Source organism: Meriones unguiculatus, chromosome 7 (genome assembly GCF_030254825.1).
Source record: "Meriones unguiculatus strain TT.TT164.6M chromosome 7, Bangor_MerUng_6.1, whole genome shotgun sequence".
In the NCBI taxonomy this organism is placed as follows: domain Eukaryota; kingdom Metazoa; phylum Chordata; class Mammalia; order Rodentia; family Muridae; genus Meriones; species Meriones unguiculatus.
Genome location: NC_083355.1, coordinates 25397828 through 25420518, shown reverse-complemented (window position 1 = coordinate 25420518; position 22691 = coordinate 25397828). Strand labels below are relative to the sequence as shown.

Here is a 22691-nt window from a genome sequence, read left to right as displayed (position 1 = left end):
ATTCTAACCCTGAAGCAATCACGACCCACAGGTTGAAAACCGCTGGTCCAAAGAGCTGGACAGTTGTGGCAGGATAGTGAGGAGTGAGGAGTGAATGCCTTGGTGGACTTCCTGGAAGAGGCAAGGAGAAGACAGAGGATCTAAAGGAAAAGAAGGAGGGGAGTAGGCCAAGCACGGGTTGGAGGTGAGGAGGCAAACAATCTCAGAAGTAGAAATGATGCCACCCCGAGCCTCAGTTGGTTTGTCCATAAAATGGGCCAACACTTGCTTCCCTAGCTGCTATGAGGATCAGCCAGTACGTGAAGGCCCCAGCTAGAGATCACAAAGCCTTCTCCCTCATTTCCTGTACCGTCTTCCTCTCTGTGACTCTTCCAAGTCCAAAGGGGCCAGCCCCTTCCCTGGACCCCAGTGTTCAGCTGCATCCAGAAACATCTGCCTCTCCTGTAAGCAGTCCCTGCGAGGCTCTGGCAGGAGGGGCAGTGGTGGGGGCGAGGGGGGGCAGGGCGGGAACAGGGGCTGGATGAAAAGAGTGGGGTCCATCTTCCCACTGCTCTCCCCCAGGCCTTGCTGGACGAGGGAGTCCATCGCTGTCTTCCAGCTGCCCTGATGCACACCTGCTCTCCCTCTCAGCTCCTGGGGTGGCCTCCTCCAGGACGGGCCTCCACTTCCTCCCGGCTGCCTTTGCTGGCTTCCCCACAATCGATTCTCCAGCCCTGTTTCCAAAATTCTAGCCAACTTTTGTCCTCCAGAACACTCTGTGTCGTTTCTGCACGAAGACATCTTCTCTCTGGTCAGGCTGCCACACTTTTCCTTTCTTTTGTTTTTAGATTTTTGAGACAGGGTTTCTCTGCATAGCCCTAGATGTCCTAGAACTCGCTTTGTAGACCAGACTAGCCTTGAACTTAGAGATCTGCTTGCCTCTGCCTCCTGAGTACAGGGGGTAAAGGCATGGGCCACCAAGTCTGGCTAAGCTGTCACACTTCTTTGAGTCCTTATCCCTCACCTTCACTTAAGGCACCCCAGGAACAGTTAAGGGGTCTCTGTACTCCTAATGAGCCATACTGTCATGATCCTGGGGTACCCAGAATTCTTTGTCCTGCTCTCAGGAAGAAGCCTCTTCCTTAGGGACAGAGGACTGCCAGAGGGCTAAGGAGACTTACAGGGACGGTCTGGGTGAGCAATGAGAGTGGAGTAAGCAGTATCGCCCACAGCAAAGGGAGCTTGTCCTCTTGTGGGCTAACTGCATTCCCAGGGAGGACTTTGGGATTCTTGTAATTTTGTCTCTCCGACAACAGACAGATGAAGAAGCCGAGAGCAGGCAAAGGGCTCACTTCCTTTATCCAAAACGGTCCTGGTTTCAGGATCCAGATTAGATGAGCAGAATAAGGGTTCCCTGAAAAAGCCCACATCCCGGTGCCCAGAAACTGTGACCCTATATGGGAGGTGTGACTGAGTTAAGGGTCTTGAACCCAGGAGCTTGGCCTGGGTTAACCACATACGCCAAACAATTATGATTAGGATCCCAGCCAGGAAAAGAGAGAGAGGTCGGGCTGGAAGTCACAGAAGCAGGAGTGGGACCCATGTGTAAAGGGGGTCACGAGCCAAGGGGGACAGGCAGATTCCAGACAGGGAGGGTAAGCAATGGCCCCTCCACTTCTCACCTACCACAGACTTCTGACCCTCGAGCCCACAGGGGAAACGGAGTTTCACCAGACTTATGACAGTTAGTTTCAGCTGTACTAGGTGATTAATTCTTTCTTTGGTTTGGTCTGGTTTTTTTGTTTTGTTTTGTTTTGTTTTTTCCAAGACAGAGTTTCATTGGGTAGCCCTGACTGTCCTGAAACCCACTATGTAGACCAGGCTGGCGTTGAACTCACAGAGATTTGTCTGCCTCTTTGGGCTGGGGATCAGTCATCAGTTAAGAATCAGTCATCAGCACAGCTCAGCCTGGCTGGTGACTGATTCTTAACTCATCACCAATTCCGCAAGCTTTGGAGTGAGAAGTGTTATGGGTTCACTGGCGACCCCATGAGCCTTTCTTCTGCATTCTTTCATTCGGTGTTAATTGCAAACCTGCTATGGGACAGACAGATACCAGGTGGCTTGTCACGGCCCCGGCACTCGAGGAAGGCACTCGAGGAAGACACTCGGCGCAGGAGCACCGTGTAACAAGGGAGACTCCAAGCTGCAGAGCCGGTGGCTGCGGCTGCGGTGCGGCAGCTGCAAGGAGACGGCTACTGGGCTTTGGGGACAGGAGGAAGTGAGTCCCAGTTCTGACTGCCTATTTGTATGACCTGGGGCAATTATTTGTCCTTGTCAAGTGTCAGTTTCCACACCTTTAGTGTGGGAAGAACCATCATAACTCCCTGGTAGGCTTCTGGGGATCAAATGATGTTGTCTAGAAGGAGTCTGGTACAAGGGAGGTGCTCAGAAAACAAGGCATGCCATAACAGGACAGATGAGAGTTGAGCTCTGACTTAAAGACCACATAGGAATTTGTTGGATAAATAACCAAGATAAAGCATTTCCTGGCACAAAAAAACCAGCTTGGGCAAAGCACTGTGGGCTGGGATATCCGTGGCCTTTGGAAGCAAATGCAATGAGATTTAGGAAATGAGTCTGAAGTAGCTGAGAATCCAGAGGTCCTTACTTGGAGAGGATAGTAAGATCGTCAAGGGCTCTTCTGACACCCCAGGATCATTTTATGCTAACGTCAAGAGGGAGCTTGAAAAACTAAGGTTTTTGAAGGTGCTTGAAAAACTTAGGCAATCCAGCCAGATCATAAATTGGGAAACAGTCCTTCTTCTTAGGTTAATACCAAAGAGAAAAGAGATTTGGGAAGGGGATTCATTCTAGTTTTCATTGGTGGGAAATGGGAAAGGGAAGTACTCTTGAGAGAAGATCTCTATAGAGAAGGAGGCTTTCAGGACCACAGTGAGTGAAAGAACAAGACCCAGTGTTCATACAAAGAAACTGAGAACCAGAGGTCTTGTGGCAGGATCCAGTCATTGGTTTGTTGGACTCCTGGCCCAGTGTTCATTCTAAGGCATCCTGGCAGGCACCACAGCTGGACAGGAATCCATTGAACACCAGTTGTGTTTACAGAGCTCTAGAGAGTGGTGATGAACTCTCTGTTCTTGTCAGCTTCTCTGGGGACCTTATGATTGCCTGATCTGCCCAGAGAAGTGAAAAGGGGCTAAGGTGATGATTTATCTCTCTGTGACCCCAAGCTGCAGAGTAGGGGGAGGGGAAGGGCAGAAGCAGAGAAATAGGGGTTGCAAGTGTCCTGGTCCTGCCTCCGGCTGGCAGAACTTCAGCTGTCCTAGGTGCAAGGATCTGCGCCTTTGGTGATAATAGTCTAGTGATGTAACAGTCTAGTCTAGTGAGCTAGGCACCACTGCCTAAGCTCCAGAGCCAAGTCCCTTCACTTGCCTCATGACAGCCCCAATGAGACAGCAGACTGACTCTGTGTTCCTCTGGGGGACCAGGGCTGAGCCTTTCAGTCCCGTCTATGATGGTTATAGAAGCAGCTACCCAGAGTCTTCTAGAACAGTGAAGCTCGGCAAACAACATTTGGCCTCTTTGCTCTGGAGAGTGCCTGGTGGACTCCCACTCCCACCCACTCCTGCCATTCCCCAGCTGGCCACAAACTCACACGGACAGAGACCCCGGCGGCACACAAGGGACTTCCTAAGATGCTGGCCGGGACTCCTGACTCCTTAAGTGCCGCCGGGACCCTTCCAACTGCAGAAGTCTTTCTCAGTGTGTGTGTCTCGGGGCTCGCCAAGAGATGCTCCAGCAGAAACAGTCTGGGGATAGATACGGTTGGGAAATGCCCCTTCCTGGAGCAGCAGGCCCTTGGGGGATTCATATTCTGTGGGAGCTTACGTAACAAAGGCTCTGAGAAGGCCTGCACCTTAGCGTGGTGCAGGGTTAGGTTTCCGACTCAGCTCTCCCGATCCTGGTGCATCACACATGGCAGTTCAGCACACACCACCCCTTCTGAACGTCACCTGCAAGCAGCACAAGACGGGGTCCCGCAGAAACACTTTTGGAAACAGTACATTGAAGGGCAAAGCAGAAGACCAGCTGGGGACAGGATGGTCCGCTATGACATGCCCAGTCCCTGGTTGCGGCAGTGTGCATACTGGGGAGCATTTGGGAAGCCATACTGATGGGGGACGCTACCAGAGAACCCCCACTGGCCACTTGCCCTCAATTCAGTCACCTCACCTGAATGTGTGTGCTAGCTGTTAGGCCTAGCATTTCCTGAGTGACCTTTGGCCTCCCGTTGGACCCAGAAGCACCTGACTAGGGGGCCACTGAGAAACTGTGCAAGCAGGAGACCCTTAACCCCCCCAAAAAAAAAGAATGTTCCAGACTGTTTGATAAAGAGGCTAGTGTCCTAGCAAGTCACCCACGGGAGGACCTTCTGTGAGCGAAGGCGCAGGCTTCAGAGTTTAGTCTGGGCATTCGAGTCTGACACCACCACCACCACCACCACCACCACTGTCCAGCTGCTGTGGGCCCAGGCTAAGCCACTCTGTTTCTCAGGGCCTCTTCCTCATCAGAAAATGAGGGAGTAAAAGCTGCCTTCAGGATTGCCAGGGGAACCGGGACTCACGCAAGACCTTGCTACCTCCAAGGTTAAAATGAGATAAGTCTTGTCACCTCCAAAGTTGGAGAAGTCCCTCCAATGTTAGGATTTCATTTCACTGTTCATGTATTTGCTCACTCATTCATTCATTCATTAACAGGCGCCTACCATGGGCCAGCAGCTAGGAAGGCAATGCTGAGTTGAAATAGTCTGGTCTCTGCCGGCTCAGAGCTTACAGTCCGGTGAGGTTGCTCTTTCTTTCATTCTACCTTGGGTGGCCACTGCTGGCTGGTCACCAAGATAATCACGCTCAAGCCCCTGGTATGGTACGTATGAGGTATGTCCACCATTATCAATTGTTTGGTCCTTGTGTCGGTCTGATGAGATCACACAGCCTGGAGCCACCATCCCGCCAGAAAATGACTTCCAAAAGTTCAGAAAGGTGGTGTGGAAACTTCATTAGAAATCCACTACTTCCTTTCTCAACAAGTGCTCCCTAAAACCTGCCCTTCCAGGTGCCGAGTTCCCAGAGACAGCAAATGTTCCGGCCACTTGTGGATCCGACAGCCATTTGTCTGTCTGCTTATTGGCTGGTCCTGATTTTGCCTGAGCCTCTGGCCCTCCCTCTTCAAGCAAGCCCTCAGCTGTAACCTTCCATGCAACAAGGAAGCCAAGAATCGGTACCTGGGACCATCTCCCTCCCCAGCTCACAGCCCTGAAACCATTCCTGCCCCTGGAACTTATATATCTTATAGGCCAAAGCTGCCCCTCCCACCCCGCCCCATGCACCCTCCTTGGGTAGAGAAGTGGTCAGAGGATCTGGCCTTTCCTCAGTTGGGACCTGAGGGGAGGAGCAGAGCAGAAATGTTTTTCAAAGCCAGTGAGACCAGAAGCTGGAGTGGAAAAGGAAGAAAGAGAAACACAGTGGGTGATGCGGCATCCACAATCTTTTTTTTTTTTTTTTTTCTGGTGCCTGGAAATTGACAGTGACATCTGGAGGGAGGTTCTGAGTGGGGAGTGTGACCTTGCCCAGCACCCCTTAGATGAATGCATCCCCAGCCACAGAGTGGACTGTCTGATATAGCATCCCCTAAAGCTGCTCTCAGCTCTGGCTGCTGCCTCTTCCTCCTCCTTTTCCAGGAACAACTCTCAGCTCCTCTACCCTGGCATTCCCTGTGCCTGTCTGGCTGCTCCACTTCTTTGAGTATGGAGTGTGCCTTCTCTCTCACAGCCTCGCCACAGTTATAGAGACCCTAAGGCAGGCTGGGAGTGTGGAGGCTCCTCTGAAGACCCACAGCCTGTGATGTCTGACCTCCGGATGCCCTCCGCAGACCCTGTCTTCTCTTCCGTCCCCTGCTCTAGGTTTTGCTGACATTCTTCCAGAGGCCTGTTGGTAGCAGGGCCGTAGGATCTCAGCCACACTGAAGGTGCACTTCTGTCTTCCGGGTTTTGGAGAGGATGTAGGTCTGAAAGATCTGGGCTGGAACCATGGTGGAATGGCCTGGCTGGAGTGGGTGAGCTTTGCTGCTTCTCCAGCTGCTTCCAAAATCTTCTGGGGGATGGGAGGGGTCTCTTTAATTCATTTGTGGCCAGGAGAAAGTGGAGCAGTTTTCCTTTCCTTTCAGGTGAATCTGGAACAGCCTGGCTCTCTGTCACTCCTGATTCAAGGCAAGGACTCAAGCCAGCTCTCCGGACCCCTGTCTTGGCCTCCCACAGGTCTCCCCCTTTCCTGACCCTGCTCTGTAGATTTTGCCCCTAAACTGATATTCAAACTGACCCGGAAGAGCTCATCCAGCCAGTTCCTGCTCTCCCCTCTCTCTCTCTCTCTCTCCACTGTTCCCCTTGCACTTTGCCTCCAGCCTCATCTTCTCCCAACAGCTTGTATATACTCCTTTCTGCTTCAACACCCTTGAAGATACCATCCCCTCGAGCTGCGTCTTGTGTGTCCATTCCCTGGACCAGGCTCCCAGCTTCCCCGTGCTAGGCAGATCTGAGCATTCTTCACACACCACCATTCTTATCTTCTTCGCACCCATCCAGGCTGTCGCTCTGGCTCCAGCTGTGCACCTCCTGTCTGATTGACATCCGCTTCGCACTGAGCTGCAGGTTGTATATGGGTAGAAGCCAAGTTTGTGCTGCTCTCTCCCTGTCCCCAGGCCAGCACAATGTCTGGCATGCAGAGGACGCTCGATGAATGTTTGAATGAGCAAAACTCAAAGGAGCCAAGTGCCTGCTGGAAAGCTACCCAGTTAGGTCCTCAGGATCTGGGGTTTCAGTGGGTAGGGAGAGGTTAGCTCTCAGAGGCAGCTGGGGAAGAAGGATTCCACCTACTACTTAAAGACGGGGTTCCCCGGTAGCCAGCCAGGGCCATTACTGCGTTAAATCTCACCATAGCCGTCCTGCTGTGAGTCCTCCTAGGCATCTAGGTCCTGGGAGCTCAGGACTTGTTGCCTTTTCACCTTTGAAATGGTCCTACCCCAATCCATCCTGGAGGGGAGAGGTGAAGCCTTCAACCATGTTCAGGGGGTGGAGACTGGGTGGGAAAGAGGAAGAGGGAGGCAAGAAAGACAGCATCTTTGAGAAACTCAGAGTGGCAGGAGAAAGGTTGTGGGAGACAGGATGTTGCCTGGGGAGTGGGAGGGGGTGGGCAACATCGTTTCTCTGCTCTGGAAAAGGGAAAAGGGTGTCTAATGTCCAGATTCTGTCAGGCTGGTTCCTCAGAGCAATCCCAAGGGGCTTCCTGGAGTAGAGAAACTTTATAGAAGCCACAAGTGGCCTGGGAGGTACACAGTTCAAACCCAGGACGCAGGGAGGGAGAGCCTTGGATGCCTGAGAAACAGGACATAGAGGTCAAGGAAAGGCAGTGGGACCAGGAAAGAGTGTGATGCGAGGGCCGGAGAGATGGCTCGATAGTTCAGAGCACTGGCTGTTCTTCCCAAGTCCAATTCCCAGCGACCACATGGTGGCTCACAACCATTTATAACAGAATCTGATGCCCTCTTCTGGTGTGCAGAAAACAGAGTTCATACAGGCAGGAGTTACCCTGCACACTAAAATGTTTGGCTGAGGTCACTCTGGAGTAGCGGTTCTCAACCTTCCCAGAGCTACGGCCCTTGAACACAGTTCCTCATGTTGTGGTGACCTCCAACCATAAAATTATTTTTTTGTTGCTACTTTGTACCTGTAATGTCGCTACTGTTAGGAATCGAAATGTAAATAAATATTGGCGTTTTCCGATGGTCTTAGGCGAACCCCATCAAAGGGTCATTCAATCTTGGCAGAGTCAGGACTCATAGGTTGAAAACCACTGCTGTTAGGAGCTCCATCTCCCTGTTTCCCTCTTCCTGTTTCCCCCATTGCCCTCACTCCTTGAGGGTCTCCACGCACCTGAGGCCCTCTCTCCCTGAGGCCCTCTCTTCTGCCTACAGAGACTTCCTTTCAGAGCCGCAGCTCTCTCCTTGCCTCCCTAAGGCTCTGCTCCATAAACCCCCCCAATCCTGTCCTGTAATGCTGCACATTGGCTGCTCCAGCCCTCTCCCCCTTCCCTTCGCCTGCCTGGCCTTTCTGCCGCAGAAGCACCTTCTAGAACACTCCATCACTTATTCCCTCAAGGAAGAAGTCGAAAATGTCAGCTGATTCTCGGACGTCTCATCAGCACCCCGGACAGTACCTGGCCCACTGCTGGTGCCAAGGCACTAGGATAAAAGGCAGAAAGTTGCTGGGGGGCCTGGGAGTGGAGAGGAATCTTGTGATTGTCTCGAAGGTTCCCTGCTCAGCTGGGAGGAAGCAGGCTCACAAGAACCCTAATTCAACCCCATACGCCAGGGACGTGGTTGCCTCCCTGGCTGTCACTTCAGTCCAGTTGAGGCTCACCCTCCTCTCTTCTCTCCCTCCCTCTGGAGTCCTCCTAGGGTGAGGGTGCTCCCAGCATCTGGCATCCATCAGCCCCTTCCAGAAGTCGTCGTGAAACAAAAGGGGGTGACTAAAGCGATCCCAGATTGGGGCAGGCCAAGCGTGCCTGTGAGCTGCTCCTGTCCCAGGGCCTTTCCCACCCACCCCAGCCCTGCCCAGAGCTACCAATCTACTGGTCTCCCCTCTCCTCTCCCCTCGGGCCTGGGGGAGGTTGTGGCCAGTCACGCAGGACTGCTGGCTCCAGATGTGAGGGGATGCAGAGGGGAGCTGGCAGGAGGGGCCGGGCAAGCAAATGGGACCTGACAGGGGCCGGGCACCTCGGGCAAAGAATGTAAATAAAAAATCAGTAAATATTTAGGGGAAATGGAGCGGGAAGTGGGAGAAGGAGGGGGGAGGGGATGTGTCAGAATACCAACAACATCTGGAGGGCAGCCCCCTCCCCCACCTTCTCCACACTTGGTCCCACCCATGGGGACTCTCAGTTCAGCCGTGGTGGCTCTTGGGAGGGCTGGCTATAGGAACGCTGGTGGATGGTCTTCAGGGCTGGCCATCATTAAAGGCCCCTCCCAGAAGGCCTTGCTGGAGCTAGGTAAAGGGGTTCTCAGATGGAAACATACGGTCCCTGCCCTTAGAGACTTCTTAGAGAAAACACGTTGGCAACACCTAAGGGGGGGTCTTGACAGAGAGGTGGAGGGGGTTAAGAAATTAAGATGGAATAGGGACATCAACGGGAGGGAAGGGACAGTTTCCTAGGGAGGTGCCGGGGAGATGTGGGAGTGAGGATCATTTTCAGAGGCAGGTGAGAGATGGGACATCCGTGAGCGAGGTGGGGGCTGGGGAGAAGATGGCGCAGGCAGGGAAGCTGTGGAGGAGGGATGGGCCAGTTTGAGGCAGTCTCCAGCCTCACACCGCCTCTTCCCACCATCTCACCCTTCTAAAGAGTTCATCTGAAGGGCCCTCTCACTTCTCTCCCAGGGCCTGGGAAGGAAAAGAAAGCCCCCATCCTAGAACAATGCTAGAAACAAAAGCAGCAAGCAGAGAGGCCCCTGGGTCCCGCACCCCCACTACTGGGCAGCGTGCTCACTGTCCAGACTAAGGTCAGACCCCAGGAGAGCATCTAACAGTCTTCCGGCTTTCCTCTCGTCTTAGCCTCGTGGAATGGTGGCTTCCCTCAGCTAGGCCCCCCGAGAGCCAGGCTGTACTGGGTGTAGAGCAGGGCTCTAAAGAGGGTCACAGGCCTACAGTGTCATCTCTGCCTCCTGCTTCCAGGCCAGAGAACAACCGGCCTTTTGTCCGGCAGAGGATGCCCAAAGGGTGAGGTCACCCCCAACATGGCTCTCTTTGTCCCATAACCAGTGAAACATGAAGGCTGAGCGCAGGCCGTCTGCTTGTATTCTCTGTCCTCAAACCCTGGCCATCTCCCAGGGGCTTCCTCCAGGTCACAGGGAGATAGGGAAGGTGGCTACCGTGGCAGGTACCAGGGGTGGTGAAGAGTGTATAGATAGGTCCAGTGTGGGGTTGATAAACAGCCCCCAGGAAGTGGGCAAACCTTCCTCACAAGGAGCTCCAGGCACAAATGCGGGTTGGCCCAAAAAAAAAAAAAAAAAAAAAAAAAAAAAACAGTGCTTCAGAACTCAAAAGGGAAAAGTGGAGGGTCTGGAAATAGAGGTTCTGGCTGTTGCAAGGGCCCCTCAGAACACTGGTGAACCCCAGCTAGACCTGAGGAGGGAGAGCTTTAAACAGATCTCTAAGGTTCCTTCCCCAGTGGTAGCAAAACCCCCTCCCTCCAGTGGGGCCTAACTGAAAAAGAGGTCCTGGGGTAGGGAGGTGGGGCCTAGAGGAAAACCAAGGCAGGGTCTTCTAAAGGCAGGGTGATGTCCCTAGATGGGCCCTGGGCCGTCATCCCCCTCTGCCTCAGACTTGGGACGAGGGCAGGTTTAGCAGTCTGGACCATCTGTCTACGCAAAGAGTGCTGAAGTTTGCCAAGGGACAGAAGACCAGGGTTAGAGGGTTCTAGAGTCACCCAGCGTAACACAGTGAGACCCAGAAGGACAGGCAAGGGGCTCCCTGAGGCCCGGGGAAACTGGAACAGCTGCCTGTAGGGAGGAAGCAGAGCCCCGTGAGGCCCTGACTGGCTGGCCAGGGAGGACAGCGATGCCATTGGAGGGGTTTACTGCTATCCAAAGACTGAGGGGCACATGGAGGGTTGGGTCCACCCAAGATGCTGAACGGACCAAGGGAAGTCAGGGAGAATGGTGAGAGCATGGGTTTAGTGACAGGACATGATCTGGCCAGCTCATCCTCTAACTGGATTCTCAGGCTGCAGTTTCTTCTGTCCCCCCCCACCTACCCCCCCCATTCACTCTGAACCAGACTCCACCCCATCTGGGTAGAATGTTATGGGAGCCAAGAATAGCCTTTGCTGGGGTCAAGGAAGGGAGGGACGCTGGGGACTAATTGCCCTAAATAAATGAGCAATTAAGGCTGTTAGAAGAAATAGCTAGATGCCCCCACCACCACCCTGAAATATCACCATGGTAACCACAGCCCAGCTACTCCCCAGGAAAGGCTGAGCCACTTGTTTGGCCCACATAGCTGTCATTCAGAAAGAAGGGTGGCCGGAATGGCTTCTGTCTAGAGAACCAGAAAGAGTAGAGGAAAAGGACTGGCATGGAAGGGGAGGCAGAGGGATGACCGGGGTGACCTGCTGCCTTAGGACTCTCAAGGATAGCTGGAAGTCAGTAGGGCCAAGGGGAATAAGGACCCGTGCTCATGCTTCATGGCTACCGCCTCCAAGCCTAACAGCACTGCAAGCCAGTGTGGCAGGGGCTTAGGAATGGATGTTGCCAGGAGTAGACCTTGCCAGGTCCCCATCTCCTCTCAGCACCTCGCCCCTCCCCCTATACTTCCTGTAATGGCGTCTCCAATGGGGAGCCCATTAGTCCTTCTCAGGGTAGCGCCTAAGTACTGTGGCTGATAAATATAACATGAGCCCATCGATTAGAACCCTCCTAGTCATGCACAGCATGACTCCCTAATAGCTCCCCCTCCCTCAACCCAGACTCCCACCCACCCCCACCCAGGGCCGTTTTCCTGGCTTACTTGGAACTTGGAGGCAGTTATTACTGGAGAAGAAGGAAGGAGACACGGGCAACCCCCAGGGCCCAGTCGGAAAGGCCCTTCTTCAAGACCTACTTGGGCAAGTCTGGGCCCTGAGGTGGCCTGGAAGGCCCTCTGTCCGTCAGGGTGCCAGAGTAGGTCGCTGGCTGTCCCGGCTCATAGGGCCCCTGCCTCTCTGAGGTCCAGAAAGCAGAGGACCTCTGCCAATCAGGCCTCTGACAGCTCTCCTGATGACACTCAGGGAAACCTGCGGTGCCGCCAGCTTTGACCCTGTCGTCCTATCCTCTTGGAATGCTGGGCACTGGATAGCCTTGCTGTACCTGTCCTAGCCCACCAAGCCCTCCCGACTTCCCCTGCCTTCCCCCAACTTCCCTCAACTCTGACACGGGCCCTTTCTGTCTTGCTTCAGCCGGCCGTGGGCTGACACACTCTCTTCAGGTGAGAGATGCTGAGGGCAAGGAGGGACCATCCGTCTCGTGGTGGGAGCTGGGAGGCATGAGCTACCTCCCTGATATCTCCAAAGTGGAGTGGGAGACTTCAGTGGGTGAAGTCTGGCCCCTAGAAGGTAATCAAACCAATTAGGACCTCACTAACCACCAGCGCTGGGAGCTGAGACACCCCCCCTGCACCCTCTTCCCACAACCTGAGTGAGACCCCTTGCCACTGGAGCCCACTGCTGAAGACAGCTGCCCGGAAAGGCTTTGACAGAGAAGTCAGCAGTAGCTCTTGCCCGGGTGCCAGAGCTGGGTGCTTAGTGGGTGGATGGTGGCCCAGGCCTGGGAGGGGGCTGCGGTTTTATAGCACTGTGGCTCTGGGTGGAGGCTGCCCACAGAATCCTCTAACAGGAAGGCTGAGCCAGGCTGGCTGCAGCCAGGAAGTTAATCCTTAATGTGCCTCTGGCCTTGCTGCTATACAAACTCACCGCTTAAACAGGCCCCGGTTGGGGTGCAGCCACAGAGCTTGCATTCCTCGGGGTGGGGCTTGGTGCCATGGCGAGTTGTGTACCAAGGATGCTGCTGGGGCTGTGTGTGCTCGGGAGTGCCTGCCCGCTGGAGAAGCCCGCTGTAAGACGGGTGGGTAGGCAAGAGGCCGAGGGTAGGTCTGACCCATACTCTGTTGTGTGCCCCACCCAGACCCTCTGCCTCCCTGAAACTTCTAGTAGGCACTCCATCAAAGATTTGAGTTTTATATGTGTGTGACGTGTGTATGCATGTACATGGGGAACACACGTGTGTGTGTCCGGGCTTGAGGTCAACACCAGAGTCCCTCAGTCCCCAACTCCCTCAGTCCCTCTCCACCTTATTTTTAAAATAATATTTTTATTAATTCCTTGAGCATTTCCTACAGGGATACAATGTGATCATTGGATCAGATTCACCTGAACTCCTCTTTATCTCCTCCCAGACCTGCCCTGCTCCCCCTCCCCCCCGCTTCATGCTGTTAGTGTGTGGGACCTGGGGGAGGGGGGAATGCTCTGAGACAGGGTTTCTCTGGGTAGCCCTCGCTATCCTGGAGTTAGCTTTGTAGACCAGGCTGGCCTAGAAGAGATCAACCTGCTCCTGCCTCTCCCCGCTGCTGGGATTAAAGGTGTATGTCACCATGCCCGCTTGTCCTCCCCGTCCTCCCCCGCCACCATTGGGTCAAATTCGTGCTGCTTGTTTACAAGGAGGCTTGGAAGTGTTGGAGAGGACTGAGAGAGAACATCCAGCATCTTTCCAGTAGGATCAGGTCTCTCTTCTTGCGGCCTTATTTAACCTGACTCCCCCCTAAAGGCCCTTCTTCTCTGTAGGTTCAGGCCAGGGCTTTAACAGTTCAAGTACAGCGCCGGAATGACTCCATCCTTTCCCATGTCGCACCCAGCTGTAAAGATGAGCAGCTGGGAGATCCTTTTCAGCTGACCAAGCAAACAAGCCTTTCCTCACCTCCCCACTGCTTCCTCCTTTGCCCCCAGCTTTCCCAGTGCTAGAATTCTAGGGTGAGTCCAGAGCATCTACAGGCCTCAATAGCCTGAATTCAGCCCCCAGCCCGGATATATTTAGCTGAGTGCCTCAGACACTAGACAAAGCCATTTCCAAGGGGCTGGTGGGAACAGGGTTGGGGACGGGGGGGGGGGGGTTGCCCTTCCTGTTCTTTCCCCTTCCTGATATGGGGACCCCTCGGTTGCCCTCCTGGGGTTACTAGGAATGCCATTCTCAGGGCGAGCGCCTGCATGTGGGTGAATTGCTCTCTATTTCTGGACCATCTGCCGAGAAGGGAGCTCCGAGGGTCTGCCCCTGCCTGAATGGGCACATTCTGGAGTTCTTTTTCATATAGTCACTTTCACTCCGGTAACCAAGGGAGCTTTGAGAGAGATTTAGCTGGTCTGGGGGGAGACCCTGGTATCCATCTATCTGGAGGACCGTATGTCTGTCCATCCGTCCGCCCACCCACCCATCCCTCCACCCATCCCTCCACTTTTCTCTTTTTTCTTGGTCTCTCTCTCTCTCCTTCCTTTCTCTCCCCTCTTCCCTTTGTCTCTGTCTCTCTCCTTCTCATTTCTTTGAAAAGCCTCCCCAGGTGAGTTGACTGCGTCCTGCGGATAGCCGTAGGATCACGGGCGCACAGCTAGAAGCACAAAGGAGGAGGGGCTTGTTGGATCCTTAGATGTCACCCAGCCACAGAAGAAGAATCTACCTCAACAAGCTTCCCCCCCAGGGGGGGGGGTCCCACAGAAACTCCAGTTTAAGAATCACTATTCTAGGCCTTCTATTATAGTGAGCTTCCCAGGGCTGGTCAAACAGCCAACCCTCCCAACACACACACACACACACCCGCACTCCCTTAGTGCAACTCAGGGCTCTGGTTTATTTTTTCAATTTTTTTTTATTTGTGTTGGGGGCACATGTGTCACGGCCAGAGGGTTAACTTGTGGAGTCAGTTTTCTCCTTCTTTTATGAGTTCCAGGGGTCAAACTCAGGACTTCAGGCTTGCATAGCAAGAATCTATACTGAGCCATCCCATTGGCCCAAGGGCTCTGATTTTTTAAGACCCTGTTGTCCTGGTCCTTTCTACTAGGTCCAGAAGTAGGTTCAAGGTCCTCTCTGGGTCCCCTCTCTATTTTCACATTCACTTATTTCTCAGTCCCTGACTCCAGATGGACAGATTTACACTCATCAGAAAGCACACAGAGAAGTGTGGTGAGCATCTTGGGTCCGTGACTGGACGCGCCTATCTGCAGCAGCTCAGTCCTACCCAGAACTGCCCACTGCTCTTCCCTACCTGCTGACACCCCTGCCACACTCCATCCTGAAACCTCCAGTGTCTCCATCATAGAACTCCTCAGGACCCAGATGACACCCTCAGGATCCACTCCTGGGAATGTCTTAGATGAAGCTTATGTTTCTCAATCCTTCCCAGCCCTTTGTTGGTTACTCGCTGTCTCTGACAACATGCAAAGTTCTCAGAGGAGCATGGAGGCCCTGATCTGTGTGAGCTCCCTCAGACCCCTCTGCCTGCCCCACTCCTGGTACCAAAGCTACATCCAGCCTCTCCTGCTACCCTGAGGATTCTGCCCCTCTTGTTCCCCAGGCTGAGATGTGTTCACCTCTTCCTTTCCTGCATGCTAATAATAGTCTCCTATTTATTCTTCAGGTCCCAGATACAATGGCTTTCCCCTGAGATCTCTCTGGCACCATGAATGTCTACATGGCTGCATCTATATGACTCTCTCCTGATATGACATTGTATCTGTTGGTTCTGTCTCCTTCTGAGTCTACTCAAGCAGAGCAGCTTGTCTTGCTTATCTTTGGCTTCTGGCACCTTAGCCCAAAAGCCGGTGAGGAGTTGAAGCCTTAAGGACAGTGAACATTGATGCTGAAAACTATTTCTCACAAGGCTCCACGTAAGTCCTCTATGTAATATAGCACGCGTTCTCCACATATGCTACGAGAGAGACTCTTTCCTTATCCCCATCCTATGAATGTCTGATGCTGGGAGAAGTGAAGCAACTTTCTTGAGACCACACAGTGAATAGGGGCAGACTTGGGACTTGAACGTGGTCCATGAGGTTCCAGAGCCCCTGTTCTCTGTGCATTTTTTGGGTGGATGATGGGATGAATGAATGAACAACTTGATAATCTTTCTGTGGGAGCTTCCTAGAGCCACCTCTTCATGAACACATTCTTCTTCGCTGTGATCGATCCCACATTCCTCCCCTCCTTGCCACTTTCATCACCCTTCATTAGGAGCGAAGCAGCTAATTGGCCCCGGCACATATGACTGTCAAAGGGTTTAGGGCTTTGTTTCTGGCCTTTTGCTTTGAGTGAAATGAATATTGGCAGTCCAGCTCGGATCCAGATCCTAGGTCCACCATTTGCTGCCTGTGTCACCTTGTCACAGGCTTCTGTACCCAGCTAAGTCACTGGGCACATTGCCTGGTTCCTCTGAGCATCTATATTTTTCCCCCTAGGGGTGTAGTAATGGTATTTACTACTAATGTTTACTGATCCAAACCTTAAAGGAGGTAATACAGATGAAGCCTGGCCCGCAGCGAAGGCTTGGTTAACATCCACCATCAGTATCCCTCCTACCCTGAGTGCAGAGTGTTGGGAGGGGCTGTGGCAGGGCTGGACAACGACCTGTTCAGGCCTTCATCCTCATCTTCCCAAATGGTCGGAGTGGCCACACCAGTGGATCTTGGTTTACACTGGAAGAGAGGGTGCAGTGAGGTGCTGGAATCCTTGTAGCCACACCCTGTGAAGCTGAGTGAAGTCTTCCTTAATTAAGGACGAACTCAGAAATCATTCCTGAGGGGCAAGAACTTAAAGAAGGCCCGAGGCGCCCCAGAGTGGCCAGCAGCACTGTAGATCGAGGGCACAGAAAGGAATCCAAGGCAAGAGGCCCGCAGGGCCTCACAAGCTCCAGCAGGCTCTCGCCAGCTGGATGACAGACTCACCTCGCCCAGCAGCGCCAAGAGGGGAGCTCCATTTGCACCCCAGCCTCATGCCTCCCTCCTGGTCCTTGAGGCAGGCCCTAGTTGGCACCATTTCCCAAGTGGGCACCAAAACATACAGAGGTTTCAAGAGGAGGCCTTTGTCTGAAACCAGCAACAACTGGCCCTTGGGTCAGGGCTGGAGGCCAGGGGCCAGTGCTCTGCCCAGACTCTTCCTCTCCCTCTGCTCCATGAGGAATGTGTCTTCAGAGAGTCACCAGCCCAGCAGCTGGCTCTGGTTCACAGAGGGGCTGTGTCCTGACCCCAGGGTCCCTCTGAAGCTCCCATTGTCAGGCATGGTGGAGAAGCAGGCTGGGAACGCATCTCAAAGGCTGGGATATTTTCAGAGGCAGGAAGGGCAGGGGCACACTGGAAGAATGAGACCAAGGGATACCTGTGTCTTTTTTTTTCTTTTTCTGTTGCTCATCCCTGAGCCTCTGTTGACCAGAAAGAGGATCTCCAGGAAGTCGGACAGTCCGAGAGACAGCTTCTACATCTGCCTGCCTCCAACCAACCTTTTCCCATATCAGCACAGACGGAAAGGAGAGAATTAAAAGAACAAAAGCCAGACAACGATGAAAAAAGAAAAATCAAGTGACTTAAATAATATGAGCTAATCGTATAACTCCTTACTGGGAGCCCAGCGCAGTGTCCTGGCCTCGGTGACTGTCATAGTCCATCTTTAGGTCCAGAGATTACCATTCAGTGTGAGGCTGGATGGCCTGCCCAAGGCCACACAGAAAAGAGGGACTAAGCTAGCTGAGCCCGCGTCTCCAAAGAGCATGAAGTCAGGACGGCAGAACATATGCAGGGAGGCTAATGTAGAAGACGCAGCCTTTGCCACCAGCACCGGCAAGGGAAACCCCTAGGTCTCTAAAACACAGCTAAAAAGCACCCTAAATCTTCTCCCGGAATGCCCCCTTAGCGGAGTCTCCAACCCCCACTTCTCAGATCTTTAATCCGAGGCACGCTTGAGAGCTCATCTGCCCTCTGCTCCTGAGACTTTCAGCAGCTCTTCCAGAGGTCCGTCTGGTATAGCGGGAACCGCTCGGTTCCCCAGTCCCCACTCTCCCTGTGGGGCACCGGGCCAGCCCTGCTGGAGGAAATCAAGGCCTGAAAGGGAAACACAAGATGTCACTGATGGTTTTGATGAAAGCACAGGCCTCACCACACAGGGCCTTTTCCCAAGCAATCTTCCCCCAGAGCCCCCAACAGACTGGGAAGTACCTTGTCTGGGCCAGCCATAGAGCTGTCGCTCACACTCCTGGCAGAGCTCTTGTCAAGTTGGGAACACCCAAGGGTCCCTGGAGCCCACTGTCATGAGAGCAAGGTGACTGTCTGGGCAGATGAGCTTTGCAAAATACACACACACACACACACAGAGCTGTGGACCAGGGGCTTGCCGGACACATGCTGCAAGGCCGGGGTGACAGGGGAGGTGGCTCAACCATAAGCAAGGAATTGAGGATGTTTGCTGCCCAGCCTGGAGAATAGCACCCACCCTGGAGCCGTCCAGGGAAATGTGTAAGTCACATTTGGGACCTCCTGGGGTGAGGCGGGAGGCTTTCCCTCCTAGGAGGCTCTACTCTAACTGAAGGGCATACCGGAAGACCATCCCTCCCAGCACAGGGCGAGAGGGGTTCACAGAACCCAGGCTAACTTTCTGGAGGAGTTAGGCTTGTTCTGGGATTTAGAAGGATGGGGAGAGGGGGCTAGGGAGATGGTTCTGTGGGTAAGAGTATTCGATGCATGAGGATGTGAGTTCTAATCCAGGGCCCCACATGAAAAGATGGCCGTGTCCGTGCTGACACCCACAGCACTGTGGGAAGGCCAGGGACCGGAGGACCACTGGGGCTTTCTGGGTGCACAGCCACAGGCCTATGATAAGAACCTGCATGGCTGAGGCTCACAGAGTGGTCCCAACCTTCTTTGTGAGCTATGACAGATAGGTGCGATGCGCCTGCATCACTCCTAGCAGGACCCTAGAGTCTCGCCTCTGGGAGTCACTTCAGATCCCTGACAGCCAATGTAAGGGGTGTGCTTATTTCCGTCCAGACTTCTCCCTTCCCTGAGAGCTAAGCCCTAGAGATACTTTAATACCCCAGAAAGACACCTCCTTCAGGGGACCCTTCCGGATTCTTCTCCTTAGCGGAGGCTGTGCCTCATGGCCGCCGTCTTTTAACTTAGACATCATTATATATGTGGGCATGCTATGAGTGGTCACGGCATGCGGAGGTCAGAGGACAGCTTTGTCGAGTCGGGTCACTCCTTTCACCTTTATGTGGGGTTGCCAGGCCTGTGGGGCCAGTGCCTTTACCTGCTCTTGGCTCCCTCTTTTTGTAACTGGGTTTGGCATGTCAAAGAAAACTGAGGGCCAAGAGGGACTCCTGAGGGCTGGCCACCTGCAGGGCCGACATTGTGGCTGAGGCAGACTGTGGATCACAGCACCTCTGGAAGACAGAGTAGGGTGTGGCCACAGAAGCCTCTACTGAGCCTGGCACAGATGGATGCCAGCAGCCCAGGATAGAGCCCAGGCACCGAGTTGGCATGGCTCTGCTGCCGGAGATGAGGGTGAGACAAACAGCAATTAGTGGAGCACAGGCTTGGGCTCTTAAGGCTAATTACCAATTAGATGGGGCTGGGCGATTAGCAACATGAAAGAGACAGTCAGCAAATAGTCACTGCCTGGCAAAGTGGAAGACGGGGGTGGCCAGTGGCCCGGGCTCCTAGTGGTTAGCACAGTGCAGGAGCTAGGAAGGATCCGGAGTCCCCAAGGGGACTTGGGCAGATTCCTCTTCCTTTTGGTTCCCGGGACTATGGAGCCAGATGGCCTGGCTTGCCACGATTCTGGGGTAATGGCAGCGAGTACTTTGCCACCCTCAGCCAGGTGAGCTCTACAGGGCAGAGCCCTTAGGAGCCTTCATGGCAGACGCCCAACAGCCCAATCGGATGCATTTATGTCTGGAAGGGTGCCTGCAAGGCTGGAGGGATGGAGGGAGGGAGAGAGGGAGGGAGGCCAAGGCTGATGGCTTCCTTCCTCTCTTCTCCTGGCTCAGCACTTCTTCACTCTTGCTCTCTTCCCCCCCCCACTCCCTCCCTTCACCTCCCCCCTGCTGCTATCTCCTCCTCCTCTCCCTCCCTCCCATCCCCACATCTCTTCACTGCTGGCTTTGCTGTCTGTCCCAGGCTCTTTGGGTCTCTGGGTCTCCTCCTCTGAATCCCACAGTCCCTGCTGTGTGATTTTCTGATAACAGGGGTGGGCCATCCCTGGAGAGGGAAAGGTGGGAGTGGGGACTGGCTCCCAGCACCAGGGAAATGTGGGGGTGTGTGCAGATGATCCCACAGACGGGCCTCCTCCAATGCAGGCTCCTGGCAGCATAGACCAGGACCAAATCAGCTTGGCTAAAAGTCTACCCCTGTCACTTACCCCTTCTCACTGGTGTCTTCTAGAACCCTGGCCAGCCCTGTAGGGTCAAGACGATGAGGAGAATCTCAACAACTGAAATGGCTTCCTTTTCAAGCTTTCACAGGCTGGCCTTGTTGAAGGTGGGGGCATCCTGTGTGTGTGTGTGTGTGTGTGTGTGTGTGTGTGTGGTGTTTGCATGTGCATGATGTGTTTGGCACAAACTATCTCAGCCACCATCGATGCCTGTGTCCCCTGGGTCCACAGAGAAGGAAAGGACGCTGCTGTCCTGCAGGACTGGGACTCACAGAGAACAGAGGGGTGGGAGGGGCAGGAGACTGGGAGAGGAAGAGAGAGAGCTCCGGGAGTGAGCAGAGAGCAGTCAAGGGAGGGCTGTGCTGCGGAGGAGGAGGCCTCTGTCCAGAAGACAAGCTTAGCAGTGGGCGTGGCCCGAAGACCTGCTTGGCGCATCTCTCCTGTCTTGGCAGCTTTGACCATAAATGTGCTACGCAGAAGATCAAAGCTCGCTGGGCTCCTGCCCCGGTGTTGGTGGGGCTCCAGGGGCTGCCCAGGGGCCCCAGGGACAGGTGTCACACCCCCAGCTTCCCCTCAGAGTGGCTTCATCATCGGTGCCCTCCCAGCCACGGTGGGGAGACAGACCACTTGTTGGCGAAGGGAGGGGGAGCATCTGCCGAAAGGAATGTGGAAGGAGAGGAAGGGCTCTCCCCGGGGTGGGGGGAGGGGAAGGGCTGCCCCCCACCCCCGCTGAGGCGTCTAACTCTGTATGCCTTGTCCTGTCACCCCAACGTGAGTGTTTTCCTGGGCCACAGCCCCTGCTGTGGTCAGAAAACCATGACCAAGCCAGTGGTCTTCTGACCTCTGAACTCACCCCTCAGCTATGCCTCCAGGACAATGGGGTTCTTTCTGCACGGATGGGCACGAGGGGACCCAGTCATGGACTTGTGACCTGCGGGACAGGCCTGCCCCAGGCCGTGGTCAGCCTTGCTCACATTTGTGGTCACTAGCTGGCCTTAGGCCAGGGTGGACCAAGGAGAGAGCGGGGGGGGGGGGCTCTCCTCAGTCTCTGGCAAGCCAGGGCCTGGGATTCCCAGTTGGCATGAGAGGGCTCAACCGGGCAGAGCTGGAGCCTGAAAGTACCTGCCAGGACTGACCTGTTCCTGGTGCCAACACTTAGTGCCCAATGACTAGACCCAGGGCAGCGCTGCCAGAATGGAGGAAGATGAGGGTGAGGTTAAAGGAGCAGCCCAGCCCCAGCCCTCCTGGAACCGGCTTGGGGAAGGAGCACTCAGAACAGACCCCCACACCTTCCTTCACTGGCCCCATAGGAAGGAAGGTTCAACCTGATCAAAGAGATACCAAAGAAACCTAGGGAGAGATAACAGCGAGAGACACCCCCCGACCCCCGCAGAGAAAAAGTCCATCTCGTCAAAAAAGGACCAAGAAGGCTTCCAAAGGACTGTGGGGTGGAGGGGCCGCGGGGTGCGGTGGGAGGAAGCCTTGCTCTGACAGGTCTGGCTTGGGCCTAGAAATACACCAGGAAGGGGCTCAGAGGAGAGGGAATGTGCAGAAAAAGAGCACAGAGAGGCCGAGCTCAGCTGCAGCACAGCACGGGGTCCCGGAGGTCCGGGTCTCTCTGCCTGGAACCCAGAGCCCTTTCCCTGCCCTCTTAGAGGTTTCTCTTGCGGCCCACACCCTTGGGCAGTGGGGAGATGGGTGGGGGGCAGGAAGCGCCGTCCCAGCCGCCCCTCACCCTCGGTGGCCGGACAGCTGTTCTGCGCAGCTGCTGGGGGCTCTGGGGGCTGCGGCGGATTTGATTTGATTCAGGCCCCAAAATAGCCAGGGTAGCAGGAAGCGGGCCCCTTCCCCCAGGCCCTCCAGGACACTCCATCCGGGGGCTTCGTTGACACCTTGGAAGGTTAGACCCCTTCCCCCCCCCCCCGCCTCGTCCCTGGTCCCCTGAGCCCCGGTTCACCTGCTGCTGCCCTGCTCCACACCCCTTCCTCCGGGAAGCCCACCAGGGGCCACGCTGCTGCCAGCACCGGCTCAGCCCACACACGCTCCCAGCTCCACCCGCAGCCCTGAGCATGGCAGCCGGGGCCTGTGGCCAGGCACGGGGCGGGTTGCGGAGGGCACACAAAGACGCGGGCTGCCCCGGCCTTTGATGAGTAATGGCTATTCCCCGGAGCCACGATTCCACTCGGCTGCTTCGGCGCCCCCTGCCCCTCCCCGCTCCAGCTCCTCAAATAAGACTCGTTTTTGTTCGCAGGACACAATGCGAGAAAATGTCACCCAGGGGGCGTGCCCCCTGGCCCCCAGCCCTGACAACCAGAGCTCTTAATCACTGGGCCTCCTTCCTCCCCAACGTCCCTCCCCAGCAGCTGGTGGAGCTGGGGGAAGGGACAGCAGTGCGGAGGGGCAGTTACCACCTTCTTGCTGTGAGCTGTCTTCCAGCCTTAGGTCATACACACACACACACACACACACACACACACCATCTCCTGTGCTCAACTGCTTCCTCTCTCTCCGTCAAAACTTGTCAAGGACCAGAGAGGTGGGCAGGGACTTCAGGGCAAAGCTCTAGAAAGGGCTGCGTCAGAAAACTGTACCAGAGCTTGGGAAAGTGCAGTAAGAAAAAGAAAAGGCGCCGTCAAGAGTGGTAGTGAGTGAAG

At 54.6% G+C, this 22691-nt stretch overlaps 1 long non-coding RNA gene across 1 annotated transcript; it reads right to left on the bottom strand.

Moving 5' to 3' along the window:
• Nucleotides 1–14505: 14505 nt before the first annotated feature.
• LOC132655158 (uncharacterized) lies at nucleotides 14506–22221 on the bottom strand. Its single transcript, XR_009592819.1, has 4 exons — nucleotides 21995–22221; nucleotides 20026–20062; nucleotides 17826–17912; nucleotides 14506–17711 (listed from the first exon to the last, which is right to left on the bottom strand). It is a non-coding gene; the product is annotated as an uncharacterized LOC132655158 (long non-coding RNA).
• Nucleotides 22222–22691: the final 470 nt, after the last annotated feature.